This window comes from Mustela lutreola, chromosome 16, assembly GCF_030435805.1.
Source record: "Mustela lutreola isolate mMusLut2 chromosome 16, mMusLut2.pri, whole genome shotgun sequence".
NCBI classification, from domain to species: Eukaryota; Metazoa; Chordata; class Mammalia; order Carnivora; family Mustelidae; genus Mustela; species Mustela lutreola.
In genome coordinates, this window is record NC_081305.1 from 17,285,652 (window position 1) to 17,303,155 (window position 17,504).

A 17,504-nucleotide genomic window follows, 5' to 3' on the forward strand; every position below is an offset into this window, starting at 1 on the left:
AGCAGCCCTGTGGCATTAGCCCTGAGAGGCCATGAAGCAAGAACAGAGCTGACCAGATTGGATGCCAGAAGCAACTCAGGTAGAACTCCAGAACTCCATCCCTGAGTGAAGTGAGAAAGAACTCAGGACAGGATAGGGTAGGGCCAGATACAGGAAGAAGAAGCCAATACCTCAGCCAAAGCAAACAGATATATGTAGTGGAGGTATACATGTGTGTGATTATGTGGTGTGTGTGTGTGTGTGTGTGTGTGTGTGTGTGTGTGAATCCTGGCCAGGTTCAGTGAGTGGCCAAGGCTGGCTGAGTGCCAAGAAGGTCTAAAGAAAGTCATGGGCCCCACCAGGACTTCTCCTGAAGGCTTCATGCACTGCTCCTGGTCTTAGCAGGACAGGTCCTGCACCAGTCTTAGGCCTGAGGTCCAGCAACATGGCTGGAAGCAAAGGCTAGGCTTTCAGGGAAATAGTGAGGAGTACACAAGCAAGCAGAGACATTCAGAAGGTGAGCCTAAGGAGCGCCTGGGGGGGCTCAGTCATTGAGCATCTGCCTTCAGTGCGGGTCAAGATCCCAGGGTCCTGGAATCGAGCCCTGCATCAGGTTCCCTGCTCAGTGGGAAGCCTGTTTCTCCCTCTCCCTCTCACCCTGCTTGTGTTCTCTCTTTCCCTGTCTATCTCTCTGTCAAATAAATAAGTAAAATCTTAAAAAAAAAAAAAAAAGAAGGAAGTGACCTCTCTGGGCTCAGACCTAGTTTGCAGTGACATGGCTAAATGCACCAAGATTGGAAACGTGGGTAAATATGGGACTCATTATAGTGCCTCCTTCAGGAAAATGGTGAAGAAGATTGAAATAAGCCAGCATGCCAAGTACACTTGCTCTTTCTGTGGCAAAACTAAGATGAAAAGATGAGCTGTGGGGATCTGGCATTGTGGCTCCTGCACAGAAACAGCTGATGGTGGGGCCTGGACCTACAACATCACTTCTGCCATCACAGTAAAGTCCACCATCAGAAACTGAAGGACTTGAAAGACCAGGAGAAGCTCCACCATCTGAAACATTGCTAGCCTATAATAAATGGGTTAGTTTATGTAACAAAATTAAAAAGAAGAAGAAGCAGAAGGTGAACCTAAGTGCTGGAAGAAGAAGAGCAGCTCAAGTTAGCAGAGTGACAGTAGGGACACCTCCATGGCTCAGACCATTAAAGGTCGGCCTTAGGCTCAGGTCATGATCTCCAGATTCTGGGAGGCTCCCTGCTCAGCAGTGAGTCTACTTCTCCCTTTTCTTCTCCCTCTGTCTCTCCCCACTGCTCATGATCTCTCTCTCAAATAAATAAATAAAATCTTAAAAAAAAAAAAAAAAAAAGAGCAGGGTGGCAGTGAAGGACTGGGCCACACTGCATCAACAATGCTGGCAGCAAACTCTCACCAGGAATGTAGACTGTGGCTGCATCTCCCACACATTTTCAGCTGAGATGTATGTGAGTCTGAAACCCTTAGTTCTTGCAGTTGGCCTCCAGGCTCTGCTTCTCACTCACCACTTGTCCCCTAGCCACCTTTCCTAGGCTTTGGCCTTCTTGGCTGTGTCACCTCTGTCCATTTTGAGCTTGCCTTGTGAACATCTGACTTGGACTTCTCTGACTCCTGGTTAGCCCCACATTCAGATGCCCTCCTCATCCTCCCGCTCTCATGGTTCCTTTCTAATGCTACTATGACCCCCACCCCACACCTACCTGCCAAATGATCAGATTAGCTGGTCGTACCCCACAGGACTTTCCCTGACCCAACTAATGGAGGCTGGTCCAGAGAGATCAAGGAGGGTGTGGCTCTAGGGAAGAGAGCAAAGTACAGGGATTTTTGGTAAGAAATTAGGGTCACTCGGGATGCCTGGATGGCTCAGTTGGTTAAGCAGCTGCCTTGGGCTCAGGTCATGATCCCAGAGTCCTGGGATCGAGTCCCACATGGGGCTCCTTGCTCGGCAGGGAGCCTGCTTCTCCCTCTGCCTCTGTTTGCCACTCTGTCTGCCTGTGTTCGCTCTCTCTCCCTCTCTCTCTCTCTGATAAATAAATAAAATCTTTGGAAAAAAAGAAAAAAAGAAATTAGGGTCACTCAGGAGCTGGATGGGGTGGGGACCAAGGACACCTGGCCAGGCATGAGCTGGAGGCAGGCCCAACTCAACATTCAAGAGATGAGGTTGAGGGGGTAGTCATGACTGAATCTGGGAAGTCTCCTGGAGACCCCAGGAAGTGATCTGAGAGGCATCCAGAGTCACAAAGAGAAGCTTAAGGCCAGAAATCTGAGATACTGCCAAGAACTCAGCTGTGGACAACTATCAAATTAGGCATCTTTCTCATCTGGGCTTACTGTGCTCTCGTCCCAAGGCATCTCAGAGATACTGATGGGTCAGGCAAAGCAAAAAACATAGATGAGACAGGCCAGCAGAAAGAGGAGCCACAGTGACCAAGATAGCTCCACGCTTGGAGTAAAGCAGCTTGCTGGGTGCTTTGAAGAGAGTGCTAGCTCGCTCACCTTGCAGCCAGAGCTAAATTCTCCCCAGGGCACGCCATGCCAAGGGTATAGCACTTCAGAGGGTTTTCCTACTTTCTGCAGACCATAAAGGTACAGTTAGTCAATCTTGCCCTGGGGAATTTCAGCTTAACCACTCCCATCTGTTCATCATCCAAATCTGGAACAGAGTTGGGGTAAGACATGAGATACATATATCAGTTCTGGATCCCAGGATCTCAAACATCGAAGAGTTAATTCGGTTTCAGAAACATGTCATCAACTCCCAAGAAGACTGTGGCTCCAAGGCGCCTAATGAATGAGAATGGCGCCACAATGCCAATGCCCGCCAGTCCCACAAGTGCCGTCTCCGGCCATCTGCAGCTGCATGGCACACGCTAACCAGGGCGAAGGCAGTGGGCGGCCCGGCACTGAGCCAGCTTCTGCCAGTCTGCTGCAGGATCCTAAGCAGACTACTGCTCTCCTGGCCTCAGTTCTGGATCTGTAAAACCCTTCTGCCCTGTGTCAGGCTAGCTGGGGGAGACCTGTACACGGAGCATTGCTCTTTCTGCATGGGCTGAGCTCTGGACCATTCATCTTCCCCCATCAGAGAAAATGAACTTCCTCTAAATCTCTGTGGCTCACGGAAGACTCAGCCAACACAGAGTACTCAGAGGCCTTCCTCTAAAAGCAGCCAGTTCTATCCATGTGGCCCCGAGTGACCAAGGACAGCTGGCTGAGAGGAAAACAGAGAAAGGAGAACCAGACCAGAGGCATGTGTGCCTTCAGAGAACCCTCAGTTACTCCTCCCAGCACAGGGCTCAGCACCACCAGACTCCCTACTGTTCTGGAGAGGGAGAGAGGAGTTCGAGCTGGACAGCTTCTCCACTCTGTGGCCTTGGCCAAGTGACTGCACTGCTCTGTGCCTCAGTTTCCCCACATTCAAATGGCTCTGTTGTGAGGATTAAATAAGAATATGTATCGAACAAGTGTCACATAACAAACACCCCAGAAATGTAACTTGCTTTCCTTGTAACCACACCGTCACCTTCCCTCAGGGAGGGCAAGCAATCTGCTCTGTTGCTCTTCATCATAAGACAAATTCAGAATCAGCCCTCCAGGCTCTGGGGGAATCAGTTAACCAGTGACTGCAAAAATGTGCAGCTAAATTATGAATAAACAGAAATGTGGGTGTTCCCTATTGCTTCCTTTACTTTATTTTTTTTTTATTTTTTTTTTTTTTAGCAAACTTTACTAGCAGATGTACAGATCCCAGTATTTTAGAAAATTTCAGTGGATAAGAACAGCAAAAAACTATGTTACCCCAAATAACTTTTAAAAAGAAGAACAGGGGCTCCTGTGTGGTTCGGTCAGTTAAATGTCAGACTCTTGATTTGGGCTCAGATCATGATCTCAGGGTCTTAAAGTCAAGCCCGGCACCAACAGAGGCTACTTGAGACTCTTTCTCCCTCTCCTACTCCCCTCCCTCTGTTCACGTGTTACGTGCCCACACTCTCTCTCGCTCTCAAATATATAAATAAATAAAATTTAAAAGAGGAAGAGGAGGAGGAGGGAGGGAGAAGAGGACGAGGAGAGGAAGGAGGAGAAGAAAAAGAAGAAACAAAACTGACACCAAATTTATTTTTAGAAATGCCTCTTTTGGGGGCCAATATTTTAAAACAGCAAGAATAGTCTCTCTCTCTCTCTCTCTCTCTCTCTCACACACACACAGGATCTTTCCTACAAAGTGTTTAGCTACGCAATCTCAGGAAATCCTAGAACTCTTCAAATTTTCCATTCTGACCCAAATCCAATTTTAGTTCACTTTGAGATTGCCTTCTACTCATACTGAACAGAATATGAGATTTTCTATTCTCAATATTTGTTGAGAAAATAGTCTTATAATTTTAAAATCAAATTTGTTCAGAAATATTTCAAAACTAGCTTTTACACTATTTCTTATCACACCTTATTGTTTTGGGGTTTTTTGTTTTTGTGTTTTTTTTGGTGGGAGTATAGTTCTGTTAGTCAAAATTGCCTTACTTTCACTGGTGATTATCATGATGATTTTGCATCTCACAAGATTAAACAAACAGCCACACACTGGATTAGCCAAATGGAGCTGTAGCCGGCTTAGTCTCTAGAGGGAGTTTCCATCCTTTTCCATCGAATAGTTTTAAATAGTATTTTGGTATCTGAAGGTTTAGCTGTAGTGAACAAAAATACTCTTACATTATTAAAAAAAAAGAGAACCAAGAGAAAAATTATGTTAGGTGGCTCAAGCCACTGGGGACAAAAGAAAGAATGCAAGCTCCAAACAGGCACAAACGTAACAATTTGGGGATCTCTTTGCAAAAATATGACACCTGTGTCAGTAAAACTCAACACACTCACAGTGGGTTCTCTCCAGAGAATCCAGAATATGGCAGACAAGGGGATCTTGGCACGTGGCCGGAGGGGTATGGCCTATGGGGCTGGCTTCGTGGACAAGCAACCAGTGCAGTTGTACTGGGCCTTGAACTCAGGATTTAATGCTCTATTGTGGCCACCTCGAAGTCCTGAATGATTTTATCTTTGCGTTGATGTTTTGTAAATGAAGTCTGATGGGACTACAGAGCATGCACCTACGGTTGGGTACCTCAATTCCCTGGGGCAGGTTCTCTGCTATCTGCCCACCACCCTTATGCAGTGGCCCCACCAGCCCTGGAACAGAGGCTCACGGTTGGGTGTGTGGTGAGAACGCACCGCAGGGCCCCAGGCACTGTGAAGGTCTGCACAAGGAATTGTGAGCAACCCTTGTGCCTGAGGACATACACACTAAAAAACGGATTAAAAACATAACTACAGGGCAAGAGAGAGAAACTGCAGAAGAAAAAAAAAGCTTTTTCCTGCTTTTTGAACAAGGGGCCCCACTTCCCACAAATTATGTAACTAGCTCTGGCAACAGGCACTTATAGGAAAAAGTTCCAATTCTGGAAAAGGTGGAAATAGCTTTAGTGTAGAGCATGGGGACTTTTCCCAGCAGGGCTTAAGCAAGAAGACTGCCAAACAGCACCGAGGGCCCAGGCAAGGCTGGAAAGCACATACTGGGGTAAGGTACAGCATCTGCACAGCCATGTGGGGTGTTCCAGCAGCAAGTAGCTGCCTGGGAGGAAAAAAAAAAAAAGAAAATGAATGGCTAGATTGGGGCAGGCGGGGCTTTCATCTTTACCTTTGGTTTAAAATGTGGGAACTATTACACAAGCCAGTGGGAGTGCACATTGGTAAAACCTATGGGAAGCAGCTTCACATCCACTAGTAAAGTCCAAGACGCACACACTCTTTAGAGAAATTCCGTACACATGCACAGGGACTAGTATGAGAGTGTTACACAGCACTGCGGGAAATATGAAGAAAAAAACTAGGAATAAGCTTAATGTTAATCAGGAGAATAGATATGGTAGTATATCCACATGGTGGAATACTATGGAGCAATGAAGACAAATGAATTAGAGCTACATGTGTCAACATGGAAGACTCTGGACTATAACATGAAGCAGCCCTGTGGGCCTGAAGCCTTCATGTGTGTCAGCTCTATATCCCCCATGGTTGCTAAATCCTCGAACAGGGAAGCAGATGGCCTCCCATGGTTGAATATCAGTTAACCTCTAAGACTTACCTCATCCAGTCCACCAAGGGTCCAACGGAGAATTTCCATTATTAGAAATTTACTCCTTGGTGTCAAGGCTATGTGCTATGTTAGAGATCAAAGAGGCCTGATGGTTTCCGGCTCTACAGAACTCTGCTGGGCAGCTGCTGGCCACTGCCCAAATCTGTTGTCACTAAAAAGCTCATGGGAGGAAGCCGAGGTAGAAAGGCTGAGAAGCTGGGTCAAGGACAGAATCTCAGGGCACACCACTGTTAAAGGATTGGTTAGATGAAGAGAGGTCAGAGGGAGTAAGCAGAAAGCATCAGGGGCAAGAAATGCCAAAGAAACAAGAGTTTTTAAGGGAGAGTTATAGAAATTGATCACATATCACAGAGGTAGGTCAGTTCTAGTGAAAAGATATCATTTAATAATTCAACAATTAAGAAGCTGCTAGTGACCTTAGTAAGGGCAATTTTGGTAAAATTATGGGCATAGAACCGACTTGGTGGGTAATGAAAGCGGCTGAGGAAATGGAGGCACAAAAAAATTTGTTTATAAAGGGCGAGGTGGAAACTGCCAGGGAAGAGAAAGCGAAGGTCAGGGCCCTGTGTCTAGAATGGGAGAGAATTCTGCTTGCAGGGTGAAGGAGAGGAAGCAGACACAGAGCAAGCAAGGATTAGAGAATCAGAGAAAGAGGGTAATTCATTGTACTGGATCCTGGAAGAGGCAAGAGAGAGTGGGGAGGGGAGCGCCTGGGAGGATTGCCTTGGAAATGCTATGTGGATCCTTTTAGAACCAAGGAAGAGTGGAACTGAGAACCTGATCGGTACACTGTCCTGGAGCAATTGAAGCTAAGGCCATCGGTGATAAAGACAGTGGTGGGGTGGACAATCTGAGGAGAACTGGACAAGCAGGAAACACCCACGATGGGGAACAGGATTAGTGTCTGGCCAGGTGTGAATAAAAGGAGTGGCAAAGAGCTAGCTGAGTTGGAAACCACATCTCTTGGTGGTGCTAATTTTCTTTTGTTCCAGTAGAGCTTAACAGCTCTGAGGTCCTGCAGACAAAGTGGGAGATGGGATTATTCAGGCTGGAGTGGGCAGAGAGGGTACAGCTGAACATGGGGCTCAAGGACACAGAGAGTGCTAGGCAGATGACAGCAGCTCTGGGAACAGCTGGGGTTGGCAGACAAAAGAGATTTTTCCAGGTTTTTTTTTTCCTTTTTTCTTTTCTTTTCTTTTTTTTAAGGCTTTTATTCTTTTTTCTTTTCTTTCTTTCTTTCTTTCTTTTTTTTTTTTTTTTTTTTTAAGATCTTATTCTTAAGTAGTCTCTATGCCCAATGTGCGGCTTGAACTCACATCCCGAAAATCAAGAGTTGCATGCTTTACTGACTGAGCCAGCCAGGCAGCCCTTCAGTTTTCTTTTATAAAAGAGGAAATAGTCTGTTGTAACTTAAAAGATAGTAAATAGAAAAGCCATTCAAATGACTGGAGTTGATGTTTTCAACATTAAAGTAGCAACCCACACCTCACCTTGCTTCTTTGCCAGCAACCAGAGTCAAATGCTTCTATGGGCACATGACCTTGCCAGCCCACATCTTTTGGCCTTACAACCACCCCAGAAAATCAGAGGTTGGGATGAGATTCTTATCTTTACTTCCCACCCCTATGCAGGTGACTGGTGTCGAAGGTGCTTAGAAAGATAAGTTTACAAGTTTCTAAAATGCAGTAATTTGGTCAACCTGATAAACTGTTATTGCATAAGTGGGGTGGATACTATTAGGTATAGTCATTGCTTTTTTTTTTTTTTTTTTTTTTTTAAGATTTTATTTATTTGACAGAGAGAAATCACAAGTAGACGGAGAAGCAGGCAGAGAGAGAGAGGGAGGAAGCAGGCTTCCTGTTGAGCAGAGAGCCCGATGTGGGGCTCGATCCCAGGACCCTGAGATCATGTCCTGAGCCGAAGGCAGCGGCTTAACCCACTGAGCCACCCAGGCGCCCCTAGTCATTGCTTTTTGAAAAGAAGTCATGCTGCTGAACACAGCAGCAGTTTTATCGCCCTCGAACACCTTTAAGCAATTTTATCCATTTTTCAGAATTTAGAGATAGGGTCTATTTTTTGTGCTTTATAAATCTGAACTCATTTTCAGCTAGTTATTCCTCCTCTGCACTGTTTATACTAATAAAAAGTCAGAATTACTTAAATATCCAACAATAGGATTTGTTTCTAGTTCCTTTTCTCCTTATAAGAAAAACAATGTGAGGGGCACCTGTGTGGCCCAATGGGTTAAGCCTCTGCCTTCGGCTCAGGTCATGGTCTCAGGGTCCTGGGATCAAGCCCCACATCAGGCTCTCTGTTCAGCAGGGAGCCTGCTTCTCTCTCTCTCTCTCCCTCTGCCTACTTGTGCTTTCTCTCTGTCAAATAAATAAATCTTTTTTAAAAAGATTTTATTTATTTATTTGACAGACAGAGGTCACAAGTAGGCAGAGAGGCAGACAGAGAGAGAAGCAGGCTCCCCACCGAGCAGAGAGCCTGATGCAGGGCTCAATCCCAGGATCCTGAGAGCATGATCTGAGCCGAAGGCAGAGGCTTTAACCCACTGAGCCACTCAGGCACCCCTAAATAAATGAAATCTTCAAAAAAAAAGAAAAAAACAATGTGCATTCATGCCAGGAAAATTTAAAACTACAGGTAATTAAAAGGAGACCCTGAGGCTAGTTAATATGCAAGAGCTTGTCTTCCAGCTCCTTCTCTAACCTGCATACAGTGGGTTCACACTGTATTTACTTTCTTTCAACCACCTATAATTGTCTTAAGGAATCCAGCTCTCAGGGCTCAAGGGCCCCAACCACCTGACACATACCTAACTGCCTGCCCTGTGCCTTAGGGAAGGAGTTTTGGGAAAAAGAGTAGAAGTTGCCATGAGCTTAACCTAAGGAGAAGAAAGACACTATGGGCTCTCTCTGGAAGGTGAAATGGCCACATCTGCTTCAGGGACCACAATGCCCTCACTGAATAATCATGTTAACAATACCCCTGGACATCTGTGAATAATCTAGAACCTTGTAATTTGTGCTTTTGGAGAGTTCCACAAAGCCATGGTGGGTCCCTCAAACAGGGACACTCAACTCATGGCTGAGTGGAGACAGGGAAATTTGAACCTGAGCCATAACAAAGTAGGAACAAAGTTCAAAAGATTAAATGAGCTAAAAATGCCAACCACCACCCTGGATGGTTGTTATCCTGAAATAACAGAGAACTGAGCCCTTCTCCTCATGGAGCATTGCAGTAACCCCACAGGGAATGCAGAGATGTGCTCCAGACTCCCAGAGGTGCTGCCGCCTTCTGCCCACAGTCAAGTCCTGTGACCCCTGCTCTTTCAGCCTTCAGTACAGGAAGACAGAACATGGGGAGTTTCTTCCATGTCCCCAGGACAGAGCAGTGGGCCACATTCCCCACACAAAATCTCTAAGAGATTGATGGGTAAACTGGCTCAGAGGGTTGCATGGGGTATGGAGAGAGCAGAGGCCCAGATACTTCAAGATTTTCATCTTGGTTCTGCCCCATTCCAGGCCTTGCAAAAGTTATCCAATTTCTCTGATTCTCCAATTACTTGCCTATAATATAGGGATTCTTGTAAGGTCATGAGGATTAAACTGAGACGATGTAGGTAAAACACCTGGCACCTTACCTGGCATATAGGTGGTGCCCAGTAGAGTATTGATTTATCTCTCAGCCTAGTAGTCCCATCTTGCCTTTTCAGACTTGCCACAACCTGAGCAAGAGCATTCTGGATATCAGGTGAACAACAGTCTTTCATTCAACCCACATTTACACAAAGTGTCTGTATACCTAACACCTTGGAACATCAACTTCATTTAAAGATTTTTCAAATATTATTTTTAATACTGAGACAAATATTATGGAAGATAATGCAAAATCTATATAAAATTTTTAAAGAAAAACCCAAGTCATTAGACCTATGCCCCAGAACTTCCAGGGATCCCAAGGGCAGCTTGAAGATGCTAAGATGCCCAAGGACATGACCTCAGGTCTGATTCACACACATCTCCACCTTCTCCTGCTGTGAGTCATAAACCAGAAGGGATATGGCCCCTTCCTAGGAAATCAGTGTAGAAGAAAACTGGTCCAAAAGACAAACCAGAAAATTACACAGTGAGTCTTCATGCTCACCACCCTCACTGTCCCCAGAGCCTTGCTTGCACAGTCTGTGTTTCTCACTTTCAAGTCATCTCAGGGCAAACTCTCGCAAGATTATCTTCAATTCTCAGGAAAAGACACTCCTGTTTCTAGGAAAATTTTGTGAAATTTGTCACATCTGGGATGTTCAGCCGGGTCAAAGATTTTTCCTTACTCCCTCCTATTCTAGCCTTCTGCTACTTCTCAGGTCACGTTCGAAGGTCAGATTGTAGGATGTGAATTGGGAGTGACCCCCTCCATTAGTTAACTCTGTCTTGCTGGTCTCACATCTGTTGCTGCTCTTAGCACAGGTTAACCAGGACTGGGAATCAGATCTCCTATACAGAAAAATGTAGTTCCTTCCCTGAACCAATAACCATGTTAACTAATTTCAGTATTTGATATAAACAGAGAAACGGTAATGGTGATCACCTCTGAGTGATAGAACTGTAAGTGCTTTCTACATTTATCATTTTGCTTACCCATCTGTTTTATTTTTAACAATGAGCATGTATTATCTGTAGGTGAACAATGAGGAACAATATATAAGGACTGACAATCCTCACATTTAGCCCTTTCCTAATGATTTTGCATTCTGAATTCAAGCTCAGCATTCAAGACAGAAAGCCATTGGATGTTTTTCCAAAAGACAGAGGAGACTAGAAATCCAATAACTCCTGCATATTGCCCTTTACCAAGCTGAACCAATTTCCAGTTTATACTTAGGTTTACAAGAACAAATGAAATTGTTTTTGAAGCAGGATTGTTTTTCCAATGTACTTTACATATGGCTAAGGTTATCTTCTTATGAATCAAAATCACAACACCCCTAGAACATTTGCTGGTGATGTAATGGAAAAAGAAATTCAAAGCCATGGGCTTAGGAGAGCACATTATTCTCCAAAACAACTTAGTAACTTGAGGAAGTGACACCAGAGGTAGAACTGTACTAATAATTCATTTAACAAATATTTGAATATTTGCTATGCTCCAGGCACAGTTCTAGGCTCTGGGGATACTACAGGAAACAAAACTAGCAAAAACTCCCACACTCATGAAACCTGCCTTCCAGTGAGGGGGACAGAAGACTCCCATGCAGCAATACAATCCTTGGCACAGTATGGATAGTTTCGACTGTTTTAATGGTTTTCCTGCCATTTTTCTTAGAGAAGAAATTTCTATCAAGTCCTTTCCAAGGCTTGTGGCTGGGTTCATTATTCCTTACCACAACCTTGCCAGGAGTGGGAAAGACTGCATGCCAGTATCTTTGGAGTCAAAGTAACCAGCAAATTGGAAAGCTTCCCAGCCATAACCTTCCTACAGTGACTGTCTTAAGGAGTTAGCTGATACAAAATGGTTCAGATGTTCCCTGAAGAAAAAGCTGAAGTGCCCTCAGGAATGACTAGAGTAGAGATCTGAGCTAAAAGACTGGAAGACCAGGGGCTGCCATGGTGGGCTACTGGCATAAGCAGAAACAGAAATGGTACTAGCTTAGGGAGAAGCAAATTTTTAGCTCCATCCGAGGGAAAACATTTCAACAGCTAGAGATGTTCCACAATGGAATCAACTGACGGAAGGGCAGTTCTCAGGTTCTGACAGTAGATGGCCAGCCCAGGTCTCCCACTTCCTGGCTGTGCGACCTTGGGCTAGTCCTATAACTATGGGTCTTAGTTTCCTTGTTTGTAAAATAGGAGTTAAAATGGTACCCAGCTCATGGGATTGTGGTGAAGATTGGTTAGAGAAAGCATGGAAAGTGCCTGGGTACTACCTGACACAGAGTAACCCAGGGACTGGAAAGCCTATCTAGATCAGATGATAAGTTTAAGAACTTATATTGTAGGGGCACCTGGGTGGCTCAGCCATTAAGCATCTGCCCTCAGCTCAGATCATGATCCCAGGGTTCTGGGATCAAGTCCCACGTCGGGCTCTGTGTTCAGCTTCTCAGGAAGCCTGCTTCCCCCTCTCCCACTCCTCCTGCTTGTGTTCCCTCTCTTGCTCTGTCTGTCAAATAAATAAATAAAATCTTAAAAAAAAAGAACTTATATTCTATTTTGTATTATAGTGGATTTTATTTCATTTGTTTTGATACTAAAACAATATATATAGTCATATTTGGTAAAAGGATTAAAACTGCTAACATCACAAAATCATTAGCTATAGCAGGGACAGAACCCACTGCTCTCTAGAAGATTCCTCTGAACAATGTTCAGTGCTACCACATTTTGGATATGACCATAGACCGGGCCCAATACACGACCCCTGACTGATTTTAACGCATCATGATCTTAACCCTCCCTGGAGGTGCATCAGAGTACTGGGCAAAGGCAGAGATCAGGCCAGCACCAGTACTCACTGTACACTCAGATCTGGGAATGCCCTAAGGTAGGAGCACCACTCCCCCTATGCACACCCAACAGGGCTGATTTGGGGGTCATCTGGAACTCCAGAGAGAAAATCCCCAGGGAGCCTAATCTCAATGTCACAAAGCCCCAAGGGTCTGTTACTGACCACAGCAGCTGTGCCAGCTTCAGCCCCACTTTGGGACAACAGGACTGATAAACTCAGATGGCAGCATGCAGGGCAGGACCCTGGGGGCACAACCGAGCCGGGTTGGAAAGCCAAGCTATACTCAGTGGGCTGAAGGGCAGCCAAAAGGTAGCACGGGATGGAATACCAGCCCACTCGAATCCCTCTTGTGATTCCAGCGATGGGGAGCATATCCAGACAGGTTTCTTCTCCCACCCCAATGAGGACAACCCCAAGAGACCTGCTCTACAGCCTAGCCCCACCTCTTGGTCCTGGCTGTTGGTAACCGTCCAAGGAGAAGAGAGAGCAAGAAGTCCATCTACTTGTGTGTGTTCAGCAGGCAGGCCCTCTGGCAGCTTCCATCCCCATAACAACTGCCTTAAGGTCAGGCTCAGCCTTTAACTGTTGAGCCAGGGTCCAGCCCACAAGTTCCTGCCATCAAATCCTCCCACTGGCCAAATTTCCAGGCATGCCTAGACCTGTTTGAACTCTCAGCAGGTACAGAGTTCAGGCCTACCTCCCCCACTCCCCTCACACCCACTACTTATGAATTAGAATCCCAAACAATTAATATCTTCTGTGTGTGGTGCTTAGCACTTCCCAACACACTTTTCATATCCTGAATGTATTGTTTAGAATTTTTAGTAAGCAAAAGTTACCAACTGTTAACTGATGTGCACAGTAAAGGACATAAATTAAAAGATAGTGAGTAGTTCACAAAATCTCCAAGACAGTAGAACATCAGGCTTAGAAGCACACAGTCAAAAACAATGCCCTAAACCCCAATTCAGCAGTAGTCTTAGAAGACATCATTGTGACCCCAGAGTCTGGAATCCACCCCTGCCACCTACACCACGGATATCCACAACCTGCGAGTTGCAGAAAACTGCTGTCACTGGAAACTGAGATTGTACCCATCAAATTGCTGGAAAGTTTGCGGGGCAGACCCTACTCCTTTGCCATCACTGGCTTCCAATTCAAAATCAGTGAGGTGTGGCATGAGGAAGGGGCCTGTCTGACAGGAGAAGCCTGGGCCTCAAGCAGATGTCCATGCCTCCTTAGCTGTAAAGGAAGATGCCTCCACCTTATGAGGCATCAGACTCCTCAAGCACAGGGAGGAGGCTCAGATGCCAGGCAGCCAAAGTGAGTGACAAATGTCCAACTTTGCATTATACTCAATCATCACACTGACACCTAAAGTTGTCAGAATGACTCTTATTATCCCAATTTTAGACAGCAGGAGTGTGACCCAGGCAGCTTCCCTACCAATACACAGATATAAAATAGGGAGAACAGCAAAGCCTTGTTTTCAGGTTTAAAAGATCAACTGCACAAGTGTGAGGTAAGGAACTAGGTTGGGCTAAAGGTCACTTAAAGAAGGTCTTACAATCTCAGCCAATTTTAAACTTCATATGAACCAGCTGCTGAGGCTGATGACATACCACTGTAGACACTTATGGGCGGGACAGTGCCTTGGCCTCTGGGCCTGCCAGACTTACCTGGGATTGAACGTTCTAGTCTGGCCACATACTTGCAGAGATGGGCAGCCAAGGAAGAGAGTTTCTGTACCATCTGGCGGGTGGGCTCTGCTGCTTCACGAACGGAACTGGGGTCATGTGGGAGACATTGGGACCCATTGTCACCTCAACACCTGTAGAGCCTGGCAAAAACAAGACAGACGTCCCCATGAGACTGTAAAGTCTCCATTGCCAGGGATATGCAAACAGGCTGGAGAGTTGAGCGAGATAATGACTGCAATCCCTTGCAACTCTAAGATATTATAAGCCTCCAGTGTGTGCTTAATATCAGGCATGATCCCCAGGATAGGACAATGGCCCTCCAAGAACCTCCTAGGGACCTAGCAAATTAGCCAATGATGGAAGGAAGGAAGGAAGGGAGGGAGGGAGGAAGGGAAGAAGAGACAAAGAAAGAAAAAATGGGCACTTTTACTAGATATCAATTACATGCAAAAATAAAAAGAATCATTTTATACATTAGGCAAAACAGAAATGTCTAATGGGGAGAGCCTGTGATAAAGCTGGAACATTCATACTGGTGACTGGGTAAAATAGGTACCACTTTTTTGGAAATCAATGTGGCAAAGAGTATCAAAACACCAAAATTAGTTTTAACCCTTCAATTCAGTAACTGTTCACTTGGGAATTTACCTTAAGGAACAATTTGAAGGTAACAGTTACCTATAAACTTGAAAATACTCATTATATCATTATTAATAATAAACAGTAAGCCTTAAACAGGGAGGAGATTAAGTACAGTATGGTTTTGAGGGACTATTAGGCAATCATTACAGATGGTGTTTATAAAGAATCTTTGCTCCTTGAGGGCAAGTCCTGCATCCTGTTTACCACTATAGATCCAGCTCTGTCCGGAACACAAAAACAGCTCATTAGATATTTGTTGAAAGAATGAATGAACAATTGAAAAATGAATTCAGTTTTAACAAGATAAAATGCTTATTATATTTTATGTTAAAAAAAGATCTCAAGCATCTAAAACTATGATTTCCAGAATATGAAAGATATGCAAGGCTATATATATACACGTGTCCTACATGTAGACTGTAATGTGGAAAGACAAAAAGATGTTAGGATTAATATACTATATACTAGGGATGATGTGTTATTCTTTTATTTTTTTAATGATTTATTTATTTATTTACTTACTTACTTACTTATTTATCAGAGAGAGGAAGAGCGAGAGCGAGAGCACAAGCAGGGGGAGCAGCAGGCAGAGGGAGAAACATGTTCCCTGCCAAGCAAGGAGCCCAGTGTAGGCCTCGATCCCAGGATCCTGAGATCATGACCTGAGTGAAAGGCAGACACTTAACCAACTGATCCACCCAGATGTCCCAACATTGTTGTTTCTTTTTTTTAAGACAAAGATTGCTCAATGCAATTAACTGATTTTGTCATTTTTTTTTTTCAAAAGTCATGAAGATCGTTTTTCTCAATTAACATTAGGCACATTTCATATTCTATATCAACTCCCATAATTGTAAACTGAGCTGCTGTTTGGAAAATCTTAAAGCCGGCTGCTTATTTGACTTGTCTTACATAGCTCACATCCAACACTCCTAAAGCATCCCTCACAACCCAACATTACTGACAGGAGACCCTTGTGGAAAGTCTGCATGTGCTGGCAAGATTATCCAAAAAACTAATAAAATCTTTGTAATCCTTTTCAAGGATGCAGAAAGGAAAATGGCTGCATTTCAAATTCATGGCATTTCAAAGGCATGAATTAAGCTCTAAGCTCTACATTTGAAAAAAGAATCAACACAAGTTCTCTAATTTATGTTCTAAACTGAGAAAACAAATCGTTGCTAAGAAATGAAATTTGCAAAATTCTTAAACACATTTTCTAGTTGGTATGCACATACTCAAATCTACACACTATACCAAAATGTAAATTGCAGGAACTTGGTTGTTACAACTTCACCATGAAATCTAGAACTGTTTTATGATTTCGTTTATTCCTAGACATTCTGAGTTTTACGTATGTATAAAACTGGTCACGTGTAGATGATGTTGAGATATCTCCATGAATATGTATAAGAAAGCTCATGACTCTTATGAGGGTAAGAGGGCTTTTTCTGGCTCCACAGTATCTTGATTTCTGTGACACTCATGTCAGAGGTCTCTGCATCCTCTCCCTCTTCCTTACCATCTGTTACCTTCCCACTCACTATATAGTTTGACACAGGGCTACTGGGGTTCCTCTCTCCTTCAAAGCATCCATCTTTCTGGGAGACCTGCTGGTGACCTACAAAACTGCCTTTCAATGCTTTCCCCTGACAATCCTCTGTCCATTCCAACCACCCTGCCAGTGCCCTTGACCAGAGTTCCTTTCCTTCTACTCAGCACTGCCTGCCCTCCCTGCTCATCCTTCCCACCCATCACATCTATCTTCTCACTACACTGAGAACCCCACCCCTCTCATCTGCCCACTCTATCCTTGCTTCACCCCCTTCCTCTTGGTAGACCAGCACTTCTACCTCTCTTGTCAATATCTCCAACTTTATTGCTTTTTGGCTTTCCAGCAAAGCCAAGACCTGGGTAAGCCTCACCAATAGCCTTCCCCCTATCTATCTCAGGGCTGAGAGGAAGCTGAAGAAAGCCTACAACCCTACAAATTAGTTGCCTACCACAAACCCATTGCCTTCAACCTCAGCAGGCCCTCACCACTGCTCTGTGGGGCCTGCGGGTTGCTATTGCTTTCCCTTCTCTTTTCCACAGCAGCTATTTTGAACATTTTCACTCTTTTTTCCAAGCTTTCCATTCCATCCCATTTCGTCATGCTGAGCAGATATCCTTGTCTCTGACATCACATGAGAAATAATGGCCACTGGGTATGAAATGCCTCCCTTTCCTGAGCCCACCTCCCAACTATCTACCTAGGGACCTACAACCTACCTGCATCTCCAACTCCCCTTCCCATATTAAAGGAAAACTGGCCCGAGACTGCCTGAGACTGCCTCTGAACCCCACCACCTCCCACCCTCCTGCTGACCTCACTCTATCCTTCAACCCTTCCCTTCCTTTATCCTCAACTGCCCCTCTACTGGCTTTTCCCCATCAGCATTTTTGAATGTCCTTAATCTCTCCCAACTTAAAACAAAATTGTCTCTCAACTCTAC

General features: G+C 44.7%; 1 protein-coding gene and 1 pseudogene across 1 annotated transcript in view; one reads left to right on the forward strand and one right to left on the reverse strand.

Annotated features, from left to right (window-relative positions):
* ZFP90 (ZFP90 zinc finger protein) overlaps positions 1-17,504 on the reverse strand; it is a 97,671-nt gene that overhangs the window by 76,557 nt on the left and 3,610 nt on the right. Inside the window, exon 2 of the mRNA XM_059151620.1 lies at positions 14,347-14,507. The gene's annotated coding sequence lies outside the window, so the exon portion shown is untranslated. The remainder of the gene's footprint in view (positions 1-14,346; positions 14,508-17,504) is intronic.
* LOC131818732 (large ribosomal subunit protein eL43-like) lies at positions 704-1,056 on the forward strand (annotated as a pseudogene).